General features: G+C 40.9%; 1 non-coding gene across 1 annotated transcript; it reads left to right on the top strand.

Annotated features, from left to right (window-relative positions):
• Positions 1-4,106: 4,106 nt before the first annotated feature.
• Positions 4,107-4,179, top strand: trnav-uac. The gene has a single exon. It is a non-coding gene; the product is annotated as a tRNA-Val (tRNA).
• The last annotated feature ends 16,160 nt before the right edge of the window (positions 4,180-20,339 follow it).

Raw genomic sequence — 20,339 nt, 5'->3', positions numbered from 1 at the left:
GGCACTCTCTCTAAGCTCCCAGTCACTGGAGGAATACCACTTCACATGTTTGCCTATAAAGTTACATGCCCATTAGGCCACCGCAGAAGAAGTGTGCAATATTTACCGTCTGGACGATTAGGAATAAGCCTCAAATAATATCAAATTCTGCTACCCACACCAAGAAACTGGGTGCTAGCATGAGAACAAAAACACCCTCCAGTATGCTTGACAGTGGGGGCCAAATTATGACAGAAATGCAGCATAGGTGGAAACTTACTCCAGCATCATTAGTTGCCAATTTAACTTTTGAATGCACTTTTTGAATGTACTTTCTTAGCTGTAAAGACTGAGGCCATTTCTAACGGCTTGCATGTGCGGAAAAAGGTGTTCGCTGTTCTAAAAGTAAAGATTAGAAAATCATTTCAATTTTTTTTTTTTTGTCGGTAAAACGAGACAAAAGCGAATCCAGACATGAATGGTGCCGGAAAAAGATCATTAATTTCATCAATGTCAGATGTGAGAATGTCAGTGAGCAGAAGCATCCTTTTTACTCACACACATACAATGGAATATTCAACAGCGGATACACCACTCGGTGAGCTTGCCAAACACCCAAGCAGCTATAGAAAGGACAAAAGTTTTTCCTCCATGTTGGCGTCTGAAAAAACTTCCAGCCGAGTGTCTCCTGCTCAAACAACAGTACCTCTGAGCCTGTACACGCTCTCTGGAGAGCGTGTACAGTACAGTAAGCACAACTTCACATGTAAAAAGGATTGTGATGGTGGTGGGATTGGGGGGGGGCTCCCAAAAAGTTACCCAAGACGGCGAGTGAGCCAAAGAGAGAAATGGATGTTCCGCGAGGCGGGGTCATTAATAACACAGTGAGTAGTGAATGTCGCGGGGAACAATGGCATTGTGTAGAGAAGAGATGACGAATCCTCCTCTCTTTTCTCTCTCTGAGACGGCTCTATCTATTAATTACTTTTATGTCTTCATTCATTATTTCATACCATTCCAACAACCACAGTGATTTTTAATCGCCTGTGGCAGTACAGTTCACCATGTGAGGAGGAGAATGCAATGCTTCAATGCTATAAGTTTGTCTCATATGGTCACTGGTAGTTTACCTCAGTGCTTTTACTGTAATATTGTACTTGAGTAAGGTTTTGATGTACTTGATGTGTTAGCATTTTATGCCATTTCCTACATTTACTTCACAACATTTCATTGGTTCCACCTCAACAATGTGAAGAAAGAATCAAATGAGAGATTGTCGCAGAGGTGTGTGCCTTTACTGACTTTGAGAGTAATTTGAGACATTTTATAAGAAAGAACAAAGAAAAAAAAAGAACACAGTATTCAGTATCTGTTACAGTTACTTGTGTTAATCCTGACATTGATGGTAACACCAACATGTTACCAACATCAAGCAAAACAAGAATACTGCGGACTATGACTTCAACCTACACCATTAATCTCTCATTTGATTTGTTTGGATCGCATTTCTTTTACTTCACAGGGCCCTGTAGGTGTCAGTAGGGAAGATTTTTGAAATGAAATGGACATTTGAAAAACCCCAAAACAATGTGTCTTTCCACATTGGACCTCACTGCAAACAGGAACCATTTCTTCAGTAGAAAATACTTCTGAGGTCATGGTGACCTAGTGGTTAAGCTGTAGATACCACTAGGTGGAAGTAAGAAAATATATGTTTATGCACTTGGGATGAAATGACCCTTGCAAGTGCACAATGAACAGGACTGTTCAGCCAGTGCTTATTTTTACTCCAAACTGTGTCTTCCTGTGAGAAAATACTTTTTAAATTTTTATTGTAGATTTATTCATTTTATGTATTTTTGTTGATGTCCCATCTTTTAAAATCTGTGATGCAGCAAAGGGTTTACAACCACACCCTCACTCATCTACTGATTTATATTACAAGACATGAAAGGAAAGCACCCTAAAGGGATTTTGTGATCATAAACTAACAGATGAAGGTCTGGGAGCCCCCTCCTTGCCTGAGTGGCCCGGTGTATCAGTCTGTCTGTGCAAACTGGACATACTGGACTTACAGCTGGCTCTTAGTGTGCAGCCAGGAGAGTCTGCATTATATCCAGTCTGCAACAAAAAAAAGACATCTCAGCAGAATGTATGAACCGGAGATGAAGGCCTGGCCTGGCATCCAGGCTCTGTGGTCGACACCCCCGTCCTTCTCTCTCCATCCTCAAACCTCCACCCACTCCTTCCATCCCTCCTCCTCTCTCCCCTGCCCTCCCCTCCATCCCCCCACCCCCAATTGGCTGTGGAAGATGGCTTCAGTGAGTCATCTTGGGACCAAGATCAAAGGCAAATTACAGCCGACGTCTATGCAAAATGTAATATGGAAACCCCCCAGCTATGTTCTCACTATTGATTTTCTCACTCAGTCCCTTTTTCCTCATTTCTCCGCTTCATTTTTATCCAAGCACAATACTATGCAGTGTGAAATTTGAAGAAAAAAGCCCCCCAAACCCTCTTCCAGATGAAGCAAAAAAAGAACGGGGGGTGGGGTGGGGGGTAATATTTGGCTGTCCCTAGTTATGTCTGTTTGCATTTAGAGTCCATTTTGTGATGTAAGTAGTCCGGTTACTTGTGTGAAGCGCCACTTTAGGCGAGGGTTTGATGTCAAAGAGGGAGGGGTTGTAATATGTTACGCCCAGGCCTTTCTCAAATTAAATAAACTCGACAGGCAGCGTTCCTCACACGCAATAGAGTCATGTTTGTGAAATATCGGGTTCTGGGGTTAAGATGTAAGTGCGGGGCTAAATGGAGTTCTTCGTCAGATTACTCGCTCTCTGAAGTCACTCGGGCCCTGCAGGAAATTGAAATGAATTGTGAAGACATTCTCTATATAAAAGGAGCCTGTGACTTTTTTGGAGATGTGAATATGTGGAATAGTGCTGGAGTCATGTATTTTCGACACGTCAGCTTGTTCACTGACAAAGCAGCGCTTTCACACATGGACATACACACACACACACAGGGCAACACACTTGAGCTCAGGTTTAGCTTTTTCAACCTAAAAACAAAGGCATTTTTGTCGCATTTCTACATTGCGTGAAGCGCAGTTAGTCGGTTACATTACGGTCAGTTGGTCCTTCAACCAAAAAAGGAAATATTGCCTGATTATTTCCTATATTTATATCCATCCATCCATCCATCCATCGTCAACCGCTTATCCTGTGCACAGGGTCGTAGGGGGGTGGCTGGAGCCAATCCCAGCTGACATCGGGCGAAAGGCGGGGTACACCCTGGACAGGTCGCCAGTAATAAAGATAGTCTAACAAATTATTTCGAAATGTGTTTTATGAATGCACGAACGCTACTTAAAATGATGACTGAGTACTATTAATTTTTAATAATCAAGGCACGTCCTAGTGTTTTTGCATCTTTGCTAAAAAGAAGTCATTTCCAGCCATATTGTTGGCTGTCGCTTAACTCTATCATCTTTTGTAGAAAATATCAGAATGGCTTACAAACAGCTACGATAACTTGACAGAGGCTGCTCACTAATGATCACAACCATGTAAACTGACAGAGCTTGAGCAGTTTTGCAGAGAAGAATGTGGAAAAATACAGTTCCAGAGCTGTCAACATGGACGTAAGGCGTGAAGACGTACTCAACTGCTGACGGTGCATCTCAAGCAGAACCTAGACTCTGGATGGGAGGCCATCTGCCTCACCTGGATGGGTTGAGAGAGAAAGAGAGAGAGGAGAGAGAGAAAGAGAGAGAGAGGGCAGGAGGAAAGAGTAAAATAAAGTATACTGCTTACAATGCACTTTTACTGATCAGGACATGTGGCATTACAGCTTTGGGTTGGTCTCTTATTGTATTGTTTTGTTGGCATAATTATTGTACATGGAGTTGGTGTCAGATAAATAAGTGAATCTTAATGCAACAACTCAGTACTGGCCAGTGTTGGCTCCTGGGCCTCAAGGATTTAATTGGACAATAACTACATGACCACATGCTTTGATTTAATCAATGATGCTTTGCTAACTGTGCATTCTGTTCAGCGGCCTCCCTCTCACGGTTCTGTCCAGAGCACACCACCCTCTGTCTACCAGCAGCTCCATAGTTCCAAGGTTCCATAGTGTAGTGGTCATCACATCTGCTTTACACGCAGAAGGTCCTGGGTTCAAACCCCAGTGGAACCAGCAGTCATCTAATCTGATGTGCTATCTGAAAGATAAGCTCTACCTGCAGTGAACACCATACCACACCTCTGTGGAGTTGGTTTGTCTTTATCTCAGCCACGATAACAGCATTTTTGAATTGACTGGACGTAAAAATAATAATACATTTTAAAAAAACAACCTCTGATAGTGACTATTCTGTGCTGGGACAGATAGTTGAGAAGAAACGGGCCCAAAGTGAGTTTAATTTTTGTGTTTCTCTTTTGAATATTTGCGATGAAATAACAGTAGAATAAAAATTCTCACTTACTCCCTTTCTGAAGCTGTCCGTGGTTCTGATACGTTTAGCATGACAGATGTGTTGCCTCCAAAACACTGAGCTACCACAGAAGGACATTTTATTATTTAATGCTTCATATCAGCTTTATGTTTATAGTGGGTGTTTTTGCTATATATTTATGTTTCAATGCATCTAGCAAAAAAAAAAAAAGTCTCCATGTCAAGTAGCACTCAATACCTCCCACCCTGCTCACATAGAGACCACCCAAAAGTCACAGGCTAACCCAAACCCTGGGGTTAGGGTGGCGTGATAGGTGAAACCCAGTGCAAAAGGTCCACAATCACTCACTGCTGCACCTAAAGCTTACTGCTATGTGCACGGTTACAACTGAAGGTGAACTTGATGAACATATAAATATGTTGGTCAACTCAGACCAACAGGTAGACACTGTTAACAGAGATTTAAAAAAGAAGAAAACTGTAAAAGTGAGACAGGAGGCTAAGATTTACTTTGAAAAGTAGTCCCCCATCCCCAATGGTAATTACGCCATTGTTATTATGAATAAAATTTATCAGGTAAACAAACAAATAATGACAGCATCTGCACTAATTTCACAATATGTCTGAATGAATTTCTTCAGGCAAAATAGTAGTTGAGTAATAAAGTTGTGTGTAATTTGATAAACAATGTGCATATAGCTCAAAGCTGTTGATCTGCTTCATCCACACGGCTCGAGAAGCACAAAGAGTCACAGCACACACACACACACTTTGTTCCCCTCGCAGTGTTTGTAGGACGCCACATCGGAGCCTATTGAACTGTGGGTAAATATTGTGTCGAATGAGAATAAAATGCTGCGGGGATGAAATCCAAGCAACACACCTGGAGTCCAGAGAGAGACAAATGGAGATAGGGAGAGTGAGGAAGACAGACGGAGAGATTGAGAGGTGTGTGAGCAGTGAATGAGTGCATTTGAGAGATTGTGTGTGTGCTTGTGCGCTTCTACATTCTCATGCACACCATCGACTCCCCTCCGCACTTCAGCGTGTCGTTCTTGCTTAAGTGGATGCACGCTTTCAAAGAGTGTTTGTGAACCTGTGGGTGTGTGTGTGTGTGTGTGTTAGTTGTTGTGGCGGTGGGGGAAGAGGTTGCAAAGACATTAAAAAGGAAAGAAAACCTTTTTTTTTTCCATTTGTGTGCGAGTGCGGCGGTGCCAGCTTCAGTGCCCTCAGCTATGGGCACAAAGCCGACAGTGACAACCCATTCATTTCCCTGACGAGCTGTCGCCTGCGGGAGGATAGGTGACTTCTCCCAAGGTTATTTATGGCATTGTTGATCCCTCATTCTCGGAGTTGGTCCTCTTCGTCACTCAGTCCCCTCCTCCCGTTCCGCGCCATCCCACATCCAGCAGCATCCTTCTCTTTTTCTCACCCTTGTATCTGTCCCTGTGTTGTCATTAGCAAGATTTGATAAGACCGAATATTGATGAGTTCAGGTTTAAAATAGCTATATGCTCAGATGCAAAATCTGCCCTCATATATCAAGCATCTCAGAATCATTCCTTGGAATTACAATGAAAGTTAAACTATGAAAAACACGTCACTTGCTGAAAGAGAGACGCAAATTAGAAAAGACACAGTGTATGACAGTGGACATGGAAAAGGTCAACGTGCAGGAGGCAGCACCACGTTTACATGTTTGTTTATAGGCAAATAATCCCAAAGAACTAAATTAACCAGGTTAAGCAAGAATATGAAAACAAAGTCCACTAGTGAACTGACTATTCGTTAAGTTCTGTTGTGCCACCAGTGGTGAAAGAAGTGTTCAGATCTACTTGAGTGAAAGTACTAGTACCACTAATATGTATTTCTGAAAAAGTAAACCTTTCATGAGCTCAGCCCTGTTTTCAGCTGTGTTACGATGCATTTTCCAGCTAATACAGGAATGTTTTAAATTGTCCTTAAGAAGTAGGAGAATTTTCTCGATCTATAAGGGAACACTTAATCCTTCAGTTTATCTGAAAAATTAAAATTAAAAATCCCCAAATGTTGACGTAAGTGGTTTTCACTGGACATGTAGATTCTGAAAAATTCTAATCTGAAACATAACTAGTTGCTGTCAGACAAATGTAGTGGAGTAAAAGCACAATATTTGACTCTGATATGTAGAGGAATAGAAGTATACACTCAAGCATGTATGTACATGTATGTATGTACTTACTACTACTACTACTACTACTACCACAGCACATATATGCAGTTTACAACAACTGTGGCAGCTTTACCTCTCAAAAATCATTTTTTAAATAATAGTCCTTTCAATCAAAGACAAAAGCAGGTTTCTCATTTCTATTTAACAAAAACGTATAAATTTTATCAGCTGGCGCTATAGCTGATTAAGCATTTGAAAATGCTGAAAATTTGATGTTTCCAGCTGATTTGTTTGTGTAAAGATTTGTATCAAAGGGACTGAAATATGTCCTTGATGGCGACATACATGATATTGTGCTAATAACTGACGTTGAAGCTACATGTCCCAGGCAAAAAGTCAGCATCCTCCCAGTTGATGATCCATGTAGAACACATGGAACTTGAGCAAAATTTTTCTATACTGCAGTCTTGTAATGTTACAAGAGAAATGGCTGCAAATCCAATCCAGAGCTGGACCAAGCTGCTAACATTATCCTAAACTCTGATAGCTTCCAAGTCCGGCTTCCACACAGTGAAGAATTACTACTCTGACTGGATTTGCCGGTCGATAACGGGAATCTTTTGACTGAGGCGCAGTACGAGTCCACCATGGCAGGTTAGGACTTCACCGCCACTCTCCTAAATATCAGCAGATTTACATGTAATTTCTGACATTAATTCAGCTGATAAAATGTTTTTACTTCTAGGCCTAAAAGCAGGACTGGATATGCGTCACTCTAAGAATTTTTAGTCGGTTAGGACTGATTTCTTACTGAGATGCTTCATAAATACATGCTCAAAAAGCTTCAATCAAAGTGACAGAACCAAGCTGATGTACAATTCGGGCTAACACCTTCACACACTCACTCTGTCCTGTACTTTCCTTTATGCAGACACACATACACACACATAAAAGCATGGTCACACACTCCTTCGCACTCATACACATACATGCACAATGCATGAGTAATGTGATTTAACCAGCTTTGGCCAGCTCTGACGGGTACTCGACATGATTAAGAGCCAATATGCCGTTGCATACAGCCAAGCTAAAGATGTCTCTTTCTCCGAGCCGCTCCTATTTGCCTGCTCCTTAAGCCCCTCTTTGCATCTCCCTCTACATGTCTTTTAAGCACTTCTGAGGCATCTCACAGGGAGAACTTTACACACACATCATCCAGGATCCCTCACTCAGACATGGAAGCATATCAAATGTCAGTGAAATGGGGAGCTCTGTGGTAATAAGGTGTTTTAAGGTCCTTTCTGGGAGGCAAAATGCTGGAAAGTTTAGACTGGGTTCATCTTTTGGAGCTTTTTTTTTATAAAAAGCACCCCCGTCCATTCCCTTAAGACTGATCATTATGTGCTTGTAATCAGCACTCTGCAGATGCAGAAGAAGTTTGGAGGCGTCCAGACGAAAGACGGATTGCGAGAAGTGGAGAAGGCACAGTTTAGATTCAAGCTGCTTGACCTCTCAGTTTACAAGCAAGCGTGTGTATTCAGCGGAAAGGATTTTCATGTGTGTACGTGCAAACACACTACAGACATCTAAAGAGCTGCTGAGCTGTTCATCTATACATAACTTTCCATCTCAGCAGACTTCCTTCTCCCCTCTTTCCATCCATCCAATCCCATTCCTCCTTAATCTTGTTTCTCTCTTCCACAACTTCCCTCTTTCATTCCCGTGTTGTCCTGCCGTTCGCTCGTGGCAATGCAGGCATCATCTCGTATACATGGCGTGGCGCGCGATGTGGGACCGCTGTAATGCAAGCATCTGCTCAGGGCTTTTGTGCTCAAAAGATTCAATTAAAAAATAATTACCAAAAGATTAGTGGTAGTCCGGTACGACTGTACTGTTTGAATAGATGTTTCCTTTTCATCTGCTGTAATAATAGAATGCTTTTTTAATTAAAGAAAAAAGAAGAACCAGATGAAGAAAAAGAAGAGGAAGAAGAAGAAAAAGGCAGGCCCGCCTCAGTACACCCTGTCTGAAGACAAAGTTTGTTTGATGTGCAGCAAAATTAAATATTTTTTGATCTAACAAATTAATTTTCACACCCACTCCTCAGCCCTCCCCATCCTCCCTCTCCCATTTTTTTTTCTGGAGGAGATAAAGACAATTTAATTTAGATACCAACATGTGGAGGAGCAGCGCACACACATGCACACACACATACATGCACACATTCCCTTGGTCAAGCCTGCTGAGGATCCACTTCTGCAACCAGTCAAACCTCATCCAAGGTGGAATGGGAAATGTGATGAGGTAAATGGAAGGCCGCATCGTTATATGGTGGGGCTGACTTGAAGGGACGGATGGGCATAAAAACGGTGTTCTGCATCATAAAGGAAGACTATAATGTCTAAGACAAGGGTCATGTGAACTATGTAAATGACTAAATGGTAAATGTCAGATGCTCCAGTAAGCATTTCACTGGAATATTACCATCATTATGAGAACTTATGTGCTCTATAGATTGTGTATTTTCCAGTGCATTTCATCAGGTTTTGATTGACATTATTTGTGTATATTTATGCAGCTATAATACAATGTATTCTGTATATTGAATACCTTGCTAATAACAATCCCTTTACTTGTACGAATTATCTATTGCTGTTTTTGGATGTCTATTGTTTTGGCTGTCATATTTTGTTTGATTTTTTGACAATGCACATCCATCCATCCATCCATCCATCGTCAACCGCTTATCCTGTGTACAGGATCGCAGAGGGGCTGGAGCCAATCCCAGCTGACATTGGGCGAAAGGCGGGGTACACCCTGGACAGGTCGCCAGTCCATCACAGGTCACAATGCCCATAGTTAAAGTATTTTTATAGTCTATAGATTCACCTGAATGCACCTTCTTTTTTTACCCCACCCCTGCCCAGGTGCTGTGTTTTTCTCTGGATAATGGATTGCTTTTGTCCCTAGGGTTGGTTGTTGTTTTATGCAGGCTAGTTTTTTATTTGTTGTGTGGAATGTCTGACTAATGTCTATTGACTGACATGTAGCTATTCAGTAAATTTACCATAAATGTGCAGGAGCTGTTTTTTTGTTAGATCCCCTATTCTACTACGCAACTGTCTGAATACAAGTGTGCAAAGACCACTTTCCCACTGAAGATAACTTTTCAAATAACTGAAACAGGTCTTGCTTTGTATGTAGCACTTAAATAGAGGCAAAAGATCAGAAAACACAAGAGGTTGTTGTTCTTTTTTTATTCTTCTTTTCAGTTCAGAGTTGAAAAATAGTGTTTTACTAAATTTTTTTAATTTCAAGGACAGCTTGTATTCTTCTCCAGTGATTGCGCCTTTTTTGTCCAAAATTGTTTTCATGATGGGAGTTTCGTTCAGCCCAACACTTTTGTCCAGACTGAAATATCTTCTATATTGGATGGACTGCTGTGAATATTTTTTTGGACAGGTCTACAGGTCTTTTATGATCCCCAAATGTTTCACCTAGTGCTACAAGCAAGTTTACATTCATGACTCTGATAAATGAAAGGAAGAGTTCACAACCAAAATAAAATTTTGTACCAATAGTCATGATCCCCACAGGGTGAACTGTTTAGTGCAGATCAGCAAATGTTATCATGCTAACATGCAAAAGTAAGATGGCGACCATGGAAAACATTTCCTACTAAACATCAGCATGTCACCATTGTGAGTATATTGTTAGTTAGCATTTAGCTCAAAGACACAGAGCTGCTAGCATGGCTGTATGCTCAAGACTCCACTCTAGCTAATAGTACATGTAAATAACCTGGCAAAGCCACTAAAAAGTATCCTACCGATCCCTACCGCTGCCTCCGTAAGTAACATGACCCTCACCTTGCACATCTTAGCGGTCACCATTACAGTTCCCCATGTCGTAAGTGTCAGGCCCACCCAGTGAGTTAGTTTCTCAGTCCAAACAGCATGAGACTGCAATCCCTATCTGCCTCAGGTTACCCCACAAACACACCTGTAATGTAACGTTCTATTACAAGAAAAAAACACGAGTTCAGCCCCTTTCTCTTTCTTGTGGGGGTGAAAGCGGGAGAGGTGAAATTTCTGAGTGTGTTGCGAGAGCAAGAGACAAGCAGCGAGAGAAGGAGAGAGAGAGAGATGTCATTGACTCTGTGTCCCTGTGGCTTTGTTCCTGCTATGCTCTGCAGCACAGGGCCGATGTGCCCTCAAGCAGCGTCTCTCACACACAAACACACACACACACACACACACACACACAAGCTGTGTTCCGCCTGTCAACCATGGTAGCACCTGTCAACTGCTGACCACTTCATCGAACACCCCCCAAGAAAGAGAGAGATAGAAAGAGGGAAGCTTACACAAATATGCAGTAGGAAAAGCAAACAAATGACCTCTCTGTCCAGATGGGTCCACTCCTACTGTACAACACACGACACAGCAGTAGAGGCAGTTTTATGTGCTTGACATAAAATATTGCCATTTCTACTCTGCAGCCATTACACAAATTATCACTATCAAGGCAATCTCAGCCACGTATCCAAAAAGCAAAGGGCTAGTCCAAAAGTAATTCTTTTTTGATAATGCTATATAATAAAGTTTAACCCTTTACCTTTTTTGTCACCTGTTTGTCAGCTTATATGTAGAACTTCTACAGTCTGCTAGAACTATAAATGTTACACAAATATGAACTTGTGATATATGTATCAACAGATTGGACTCGTCCTTTCTGTTACTGTCACAATTAGTGGCTCTGTTCATTCATATAAACAACTGATCTCTGCTTTAAGAAAAGGTTGGATTCATAATGGAGTGATTCAATTGTTAGTGTATCAGTCTGTTCCTGTATATGGGATGGTAATGTGGTTGAAAATAAAATAAGATGAGCAAAATGATTAATAACATATTGATCCTCTAGGCCGCCTGAAACACATACACATAAAGAAAAGATATTGAAAAATTAGGGTTCATACACTGAACAAAATTATAAATGCAACACTTTTGTTCTCCTTTGCTGAGATAATCCATCCACCTCACAGGTGTGGCATATCAGACAGCATGGGTATTGCACTGGTGTGCCTTAGGCTGGCCACAATAAAAGGCCACTCAAAAATGTGCAGTTCCATCACACAGCACAACGCCACAGATGTTGCAAGTTTCGAGCAAGCAATTGGCATGCTGACTACAGGAATGTCCACCAGAGCTGTTGCCTGTGAATAGAATGTTAATTTCTCTACCATGAGCCGTCTCCAAAGGTGTTTCAGAGAATTGGCAGTACATCCAACCGGCCTCACAACCAGAGACCACGTGTAACCACAGCAGCCCAGGACCTCCACATCCAGCATCTTCACCTCCAAGATCGTCTGAGACCAGCCACCCAGACAGCTGCTGCAACAGTCGGTTTGCACAACCAAAGAATTTCTGCACAAACTGTCAGGAACCCTCTCAGGGAAGCTCATCTGCATGCTCGTTGTCCTCATCGCGGTCTGCCTTTAAACTTCGCACAGCCATTGAAGAGGAGTGGACCAACATTCCACAGGCCACAATCAACAACCTGATCAACTCTATGCAAAGGAGATGTGTTGCACTGAGTGAGGCAAATGGTGGTCTCACCAGATACTGACTGGTTTCCGAACCCCCCCCCCCCAATAAAGTGAAACTGCACATTTTCGAGTGGCCTTTTATTGTGGCCAGCCTCAGGCACACCAGTGCAATACCCATGCTGTCTGATATGCCACACCTGTGAGGTGGATGGATTATCTCAGCAAAGGAGAAGAGCTCACTAACACAGTTTTGACAGATTTGTGAACAATATTTGAGAGAAATAGGCCTTTTGTGTACATAGAGAAAGTCTTAGATCTTTGAGTTCAACTCATGATGAATGGGGGCAAAAACAAAAGTGTTGCCTTTATAGTTTTGTCCACTGTATGTAAAACAATGATATAGATTTATTTTTTGTGTTAAAAATGACTTCTTGACCATTAGCAGAATGTTAAAGAATGGGTGCGTTATTGAAACATATGAATGTCGTTTTTATTCAGTCAATGTTTCATTATTTCTAGTCACACTTTTTTCTTTTTTGAGGTAAGATCAAAACATGAGCTTAAAAATGTCCCTTTAGCTAAACATTTTCCCTGTTTTACTGGGTGATGTTGCAAAACAATAATTTTTCTTGGATATCGGTAACTTTATTCTGGAAGGATACATTGTATCAAAAAATAATGACACAAATAACATTGCAAAAAAGATGCACAGCTTTATCGAAGCTGAGGGTTGCTAAGATATGTGCATTTAATATCAAAACATGTAAGATACATGAATTTAATACATTTAGTTCTACTAATTATCCTGAGGCAGTTAATAGGTAGTCAATTTTCCAGTTTTCCATATAATAGTGACATTCATTTGTAAATGAGAATGAGGATGTAGTACACATTTTGTACATCCCATGTTTATTTTTGTGGTTGTTACTGTCTGTTTCTGTTTTGCTCTCGTCTGTTTAAAATAAAATGACAGCATGCAGCACCTTCAGAATATGGTTTCTCTCTTGCGGTGCAGCATTGTTATAAATCCTTGAAAACATTGGACGCTTTCCATTCTGCACAATTATGTTTCCTCCCTCTCCTCCGTTTTCCAGCCCATGACACAAAAATGGAGAGAGGTTCACCATCATCGTGGATGTTCCAACCCATAAAAAAAAACTCTTGGAGGAGAGAGGAACCACAGGTGTGTCCTGCAGAAGTTCAGAACACCCCTTAGACTGAAATTCGATGTACTGTAATATTAATAATATTGCATCATTGTGATACTGTGATACCACACACACACACACACATATACATAAATTGTGTGGGTGTGTGTGTATACATATGTATATGTGTACACCCTGTTTTGATGGGACATTCTGAGCTTTACTTGTGTCAAAACATGTATAAAGAAAGAGGCAATTACAGAATTCCAGCATAATAAATAGGTAAATAGTTTTAAAAATCAGGTTTACAGTTATGGAAACCTTGAGGATTTTAACTGCAAAACTGGTTATCTATCAAATGTGACATATTTATCAAAAAGTAACTTACAAATGCTTGTTAGATGTACTACTACAACGCTGTAGGTTGTTGATCTGTAAATGACAGAAAATATATGTATAATGAACATCTGTTTTAGCTCTAAAAATGTAGAAATTACACTATCAATCTCTCCATTTCTCTCTCTGGTTGTAAAGGGATAAAAGGGAGGTGGAGTGGGAGAGTGGAAAGAGAGGGAAGATATTAATTAAGCAGGGATTGTGCATTGACTCTGCCTTGTGCATAAGACAGAAGGTTAAGCAAATGCCAGGGCAGCGGTGTCACTTCAAACAATGACTATTAGCTTTGGAATCAGCCTTGTGTCTGTCGAGGAAACACAGTCCATTCAGACTCCTGATTGCCGGCACGGTGTGTGTGTGTGTGTGTGTGTGTGTGTGTGTGTGTGTGTGTGTGTATATGGGGGTGAGGGGGGGTAGTGGGGCGTGGCGGTGGTCTGTGTGTGGGGGGGTCATTCCATTTCAATCTGTGGTTAAATTAGCCAAAGGCAGCAGAGGTTGAAAACACACAATTATTGGTGCGAGTCGGGCCAGTGGGGACCGGCGAGGCAGGGGCAACATTTAAAGAAAAGATAGTGGTAGATAGAGATGTTATTGGAGTGGGTGATGGTGGACAGTGGGTGGGTGCGGGGAGTGTGGTTGAGAAAGAAGCTTGTGATCACAGTGGTGAAAAAGTGCTGCGAGTTAACTTTGGAACTGACGGCCATTTTTCCCCATGTACATGAAAAAACACATATTTATTGTCTGATGTATGTTTATTGTTTGATGTATGAAACTGCTCACAGACCCAGATAGAATGAGAATATAATTTAGAAGTGGTGCGGAGGCACACAAAGTCAGTGAAGGAGGGAAATTACGGTGCAGCTTCACTCTATGCAGGAAAATGTTTCCTGACGCAGTAGCATGAAAGCTAGTTTCATCCCTCAGCTATTATTTATAAAGAAACTATGTATATGAAATTAGTTGCATTCATAAACAATACAGTTTAAGGCACAATTTCTCAATTTAACACACATAAGTGTTTTGCTGCTCAAGCCCACAATCGAAGCGAGTGTCATGCCTTACTTGGGGGTATGACCATTATCTGACCATTATCTTTTGGTGGCTAGGTAACATCAGCCAACCTTAGATATATAGCTGTTTACCTCACATTACCGAATCAGTTCACTGATCACTTCTCTGCTTGTGCCCGTGTCACACTGTGTTTTAGCATGCACTACAGTCAAAGCTACATTATCTTCCTTTACAGTGGTAAAAAAAATTCTAATAACATTTGCACAAACATTTTGTGAAAGCTTAAAAAAGACTTGAGTAACACTTCATTTAACAGGTGCCATAGTTTGGTATCAATAAAAAAAGAAATGATATTTAACTGTAAATTCTAGGAAGATAGTTTCTGGTGACAAATTATATGGGAAAATGGGGGCAGTGTGACAGTGCAGTTTCAATTCAACTAAACTGAGTTAATTTCTATTAGTTCTTAATTACATAGTTCTCTTCAGAAAATATTATTAGAAAGTGATCAACCTGGGGTGTGTTTCCTGTACAACCACGGAAGGTAGCACTGAACTATCTTGGTACAATGCATCGTTTAACTAACCAACATCTGAAGTACGCCCGTTTCCCAAAGCTGTCGTACCTTGTTGGTGCCACCGTGGTTTGAACCAACTTAGTTTGAACCAACATAGTTCGAACTAACACGTTTCCAGATAGGTTTGTCTGTTTTTCACAGCAGGAAACTCACAAAACTTGTTATATTCTGCCTGAAAATGTCAGTTGTGACTCATATTAAGTGACATTATTATGCTGTTAACTTTTATTATAGTCATACCAGCAATAACAAGAAAATCAACAAAAGTATTAATGAACTCAACAATATAAATAATATATAACCTAATCATTTTATTTAGCCTAAATATAGGCTATAACTTTTTTAGAAGATTTTAGAAAACAATTGGTGATTACATTTAGTAAAATAGGTTTAATCTGCAAGTATCTCCATTTCAACACTTTAACACTGTTATGAATCCCTTGGCTGCAAATAAATTCAAGATCTTGAGAATATCTCTGTGTGTTAAGTGGTAGAGCTTGAGGATGTTATCTATTGAGACAGACACAGGTTCAAATCCCGTGAGTCCTCTTTGTTATAATGGCAACGAAAGCATTACAGTACTGTAATGCATTTTATGCTGTCTCTTTTTATATTTGAATGAAGAACAGAGAACACCCATCTTGTTCATAGGCCTAGAAATGCATACATGAAGGTAATATTAAAAGTCTTGTCTTTACATTCTCCGTTTTGTCCTTTAACCTGGGTGACTAATATTAAATACTGGGTGACTATTAAATTAAGTTATTGTGAACTGATGGGTAATCAGTGAGAAAAACACCTGCTGTTTGTAGATGGTCTAAACTAAGTTACTAAGTAACCCTACTCAAATACATTTAAAATAACTTTTACAACTGCAAATAAAAAAAAACTTCTCCTTAAATATGTTTCTACAGCAAGATTATCAAACATCCCCTGCTTAATATACACATTACATCCACCTCCTAAAACTACATTTTCTGATATCTATGACGTAGTCATTGTGAAGTGAGCTTCTACTTAACGACGGTGTTAACCAAGGAATATGCTACCATAGTTAGCAACGATGCTTTTGGGAAACTCACCCCAGTAAAGTAAAGCCTTGCTTATGTGTAAGTGTAAGTCAAAACCAAATATACTTTAACAGTTTAGGACACTTACATCAAACCTGCATGCATATCATGATGACTCGTGTTATCTTTTATCCTTTAGACCAAGGCAACAAACAATTTCTATTTGTATTACCACAATAAGGCAGGGCAGATACACAAAATCTGAGCTCTGAAGGACTTTGTTCTTGTTGAATTGATAACGTTTGAAACCCTCTTCCCAATGGTGGAATCGAAGGGGCTATGTGCACAGGTGTAACGTTCCAATACAGATAATCACGCCTTCCTAATGCAGAGACTAAGTTACAGACTGGCCGTGTGTGGAGGCAAGAAAGGAGGCAGACTTTGAACTTCTTTCTCAAAACCTCTTTTTCCCCATTGTTGCCACTTACTTCCTTTTTGTGTGTACAACCATAAATGTCTTTGAGGAGTCAAAGTGTGCACTGTTAACCCCAAAATGCACTTAATAAATACATTTATTGAATAGATCAAATATCAATATAAATAAAATGCAAAATGTGATGGCTATTTAGTAGCCACCAGACTTAGTTTGGTGGCACACAAACCAGGAGAGAGGAACATTTTCAGGCTATTGGAGCTCTCTAATGTGTAAAAATCATTATAAAAAGGTCATTGGGCCACAGTGAGATTCCTATATTTATGTCAGTCACCTACAACCTAACATGCTGTCTACACACGTACTTACACACAACCTATAGAGCAGCAGAAGCCAACACTAAGTTAGAATAAATCACCACATCAACATGACAAAAATAGGGTGGAAATAAACAAACCAGCAAAGCAGAGAGAGCCTAATGTTAGGGGCCTCTTTTGTATTGAGAGAAATTACAGGAGCGTTTGATTTGCGTCGAGGTGCCGCCCTGAACATATGGCGTTTTAATTCTTGCCGGTCTCATCTGGATAACTCGGGGCCCGGCAAATCTCGCTTCACCATCAGGGAAATATGGGCACACGCAGAATGCTTAACAGCAAAGGGCTCCAATTTCCCACCTTAATGGGCATTCTCATCCCATTTTTTCCCCTCGCTTCTTCTCTCTCCCTTTTTTTCTTTTCTTAAATCCAGGCCTTTGTTTGTTGTTCATTTTTTCAGCCCTTTTTTGTCATTCTTTTCACTCCTCCCGTCCTCCCCGCTTCCCTTATTTGCATTGATTTCCCCACTTAGAGGAAGAGTGGACTCTGAGGGAAAATAGGCCTCCATCAAAACGCTAACACACACACACACACACACACACACACACACACACACACACACACACACACACACACACACACACACACACACACACACACACACACACACACACAAAGACCCCATAAACCTCACACCCACACACACCTGACACATAGCAGAAGACTAGCAGTGTGCAGAATATGTTTGCGGCTGTTCATTTTTTTAATCGTCTGATGCCTTTTGTGTGGGTTGACAGCTCGAGACGAGTGTCTAATAAGTCCAGGCCTGGCGCTGTCCTGCTGGGCTGAGCAGTCTCTTTATACACACATACACACACACACACACACACAAACTCACACATACACAAAAAGAGAGCCCAGACCCTGAGCTTGGCTTCATTTCCCATGCACACACACAGTTTCTCACACAAAAACACACACAGGCCCCTAATCATCCTGGTGTCTAGCACTCCGCTGGCGATCACCACTCCGCCACACTGCCATCATGGGCCAATTAAGTGGCCATATATCTGTCTAACAGTCTCCTCTGGCTGAATGGACAGTGGTGGAGTAGCAGTAGTAAGCCGCTACATGAGCCCACCCGCGGCTAGCAGTCAATTTGTAGCTTAAAGCCTAGTTGCCACAACACTCCAGCATTATTAGGACTAGTAGCACTATTGAGGATTCTTCTATGCGTGTGTGTGTGTGTGTGTGTGTGTGTGCGAGAAAGAGAGAGCGAGAGAGAGGGAATGCTCAAAAGGGAGGGTTGTCCATGCTTTCGTGTGTGTGCTCAAGCAAGTGTGTTTGTTTGTAGGGTGGCCTTTATGCTCATATGTGTGAGTGTACATTTATTCAAAATTGTGCACGTTTCAGAATGGCTATGAATGTGTGTATACATGTGTGTGCATATGCATTTCTGTGTGTGCTTATTGCTTTATTTGAATATTTACTTTTCATGTGTATTTAAGATTGCATGTGTGTGCATAGCGCCACTACGTGCGCAATACGTGGTGTGTTTGCCGGTGTACTCCTGTGCTTTCTTGTCCTTGTCGTTTGCATGTGCGCACATGCACAAGAATCAAAACCTCATAAGTCATAAAACAAACATCCACCAGGCTCCTTTTGGGAATGACCCAGTTGTTAAATCGGGCTGCCCTGCTGTCACCTCACAGTGGGGGAAACAGCCACATTTTGGCCACAGCCTATTCTTTTCTTTCAAAGCCTAATGGCTAATGGTGCATTCATGTGCCACCAGATGTACTTCTCAAGTGGAACACAAGTTGTTTTTTGGTTGGAAATCAAAATAACTCTGAAGGTCCAATACAAAATATGACAACAAGAAGAATCATCATTTTGGTAGGTATTACTTCCCAAAGATTGCTTTTGAACATTCAACACGGATGGAGGTGATGCTGTCTGGTGGGAAGGTCTCATATGATAAATACAAGACAAACTGAATATGCAACTGAAAGAAATATGTGACTGTATAATAACATCTAAAGGTGTATTCAGACTGAGTGTGAAGCAGATTTTTAGCTCACAAATTCGACTAATGGACACCTCAGGAAAATTCTTATTCTCTCATGTCTTTGCATTGAATTTATATGCAACCGATCTTTCTCTTTGCTTTGATTTCAGTGTGAACATACTTTCAGCCTTCAGAAACTGATTTAATAAGACAGTAATAAATACAGATCAGTGTGACATAGTAGATTTTGGTTTTTGGTATGTAGTTTTTAGCAGCCACTAGCAGTGCGGTTTTAAGATCGCAACCAGGTTTGTGTTTGTACGCGTGCTCGGCTCAAACTCACAATGGCTTTTATACAAGGATCCCGCAATTAACACGGAAACACTGGCATGCCGTCTATGGCTTTTCACACAGACCTGTTCCGCTCTATTACTGCCAGCATCCCGGCTCAGAGGCTCAGAGGCAGATAAAATCAAACCCCCATTCCAGCTCCATAATGTTACCTTTCCTACAGCGCAGTGAGCCGGCATACTGGCACAATCGTCCCGGAAAATAAGGCAGTGTGAAAGCGGCTAAAAACAGACTCACTGGGAGACAGCTTCATACAACATGCAGGAAATTCTGGTAAACTTCCACTGCAGCGTTATAGTAATATTTTATCGGCTTGAGTTTGCTAAATCCTGCGGCTTTTCAATAACCAATGTTATGTTGCATTATTGTATATTATGTGGGTAACGTAAGTTACAGCGACCGACACGGTGAAGAAGCTGTATACCTAAGTAATTGTAAAATGACAATAAACCTAAATTGAATGTTATGAAGTAAACAGCGGTGGATTGTGCTAATGTTAGCTGGCTGCTCCTACCTTGCATCAAGGCTAGTATAAACAAATCACTCCACATTTGCTTTATACCGTTAAATCATTTCTTGCATGCTAAAATCAACACTTTGACATAATACAGGTGGTACACAGGATAGTAATATAGGTGGCGTTAGCTAGTGAAGTCATGTAGAAAGCCAAAACTGTATTATTTTGCACCAGATAAACTTAACAACTGGTCGGCGTTAGTCGATGAGCTAACAATTAGCCTAACTGATGTTCACTGTGTTTTTAGCCAACCTCATATGATTTTGTTTGGTCTGGGCTTCAGCACATAAAACTTTATTGTTGTTTTTTATCCTTACGTGGAGTTTATTTTGGAGTCTGTGTTGTGCTGGAGCCGGTTGTTTTATGGTGTTAGTGGACTGCAGTTTGTTAAAATTTAAGAAGATATACAAACAAAGAAATGCAGTATTGGAAACAGC

Source organism: Micropterus salmoides, unplaced genomic scaffold, assembly GCF_014851395.1.
Source record: "Micropterus salmoides isolate LMB-PRFRI ecotype aquatic unplaced genomic scaffold, ASM1485139v1 Ms_hic_scaffold_22, whole genome shotgun sequence".
NCBI lineage: Eukaryota > Metazoa > Chordata > Actinopteri > Centrarchiformes > Centrarchidae > Micropterus > Micropterus salmoides.
This window is presented reverse-complemented; position numbering and strand designations above follow the sequence as displayed.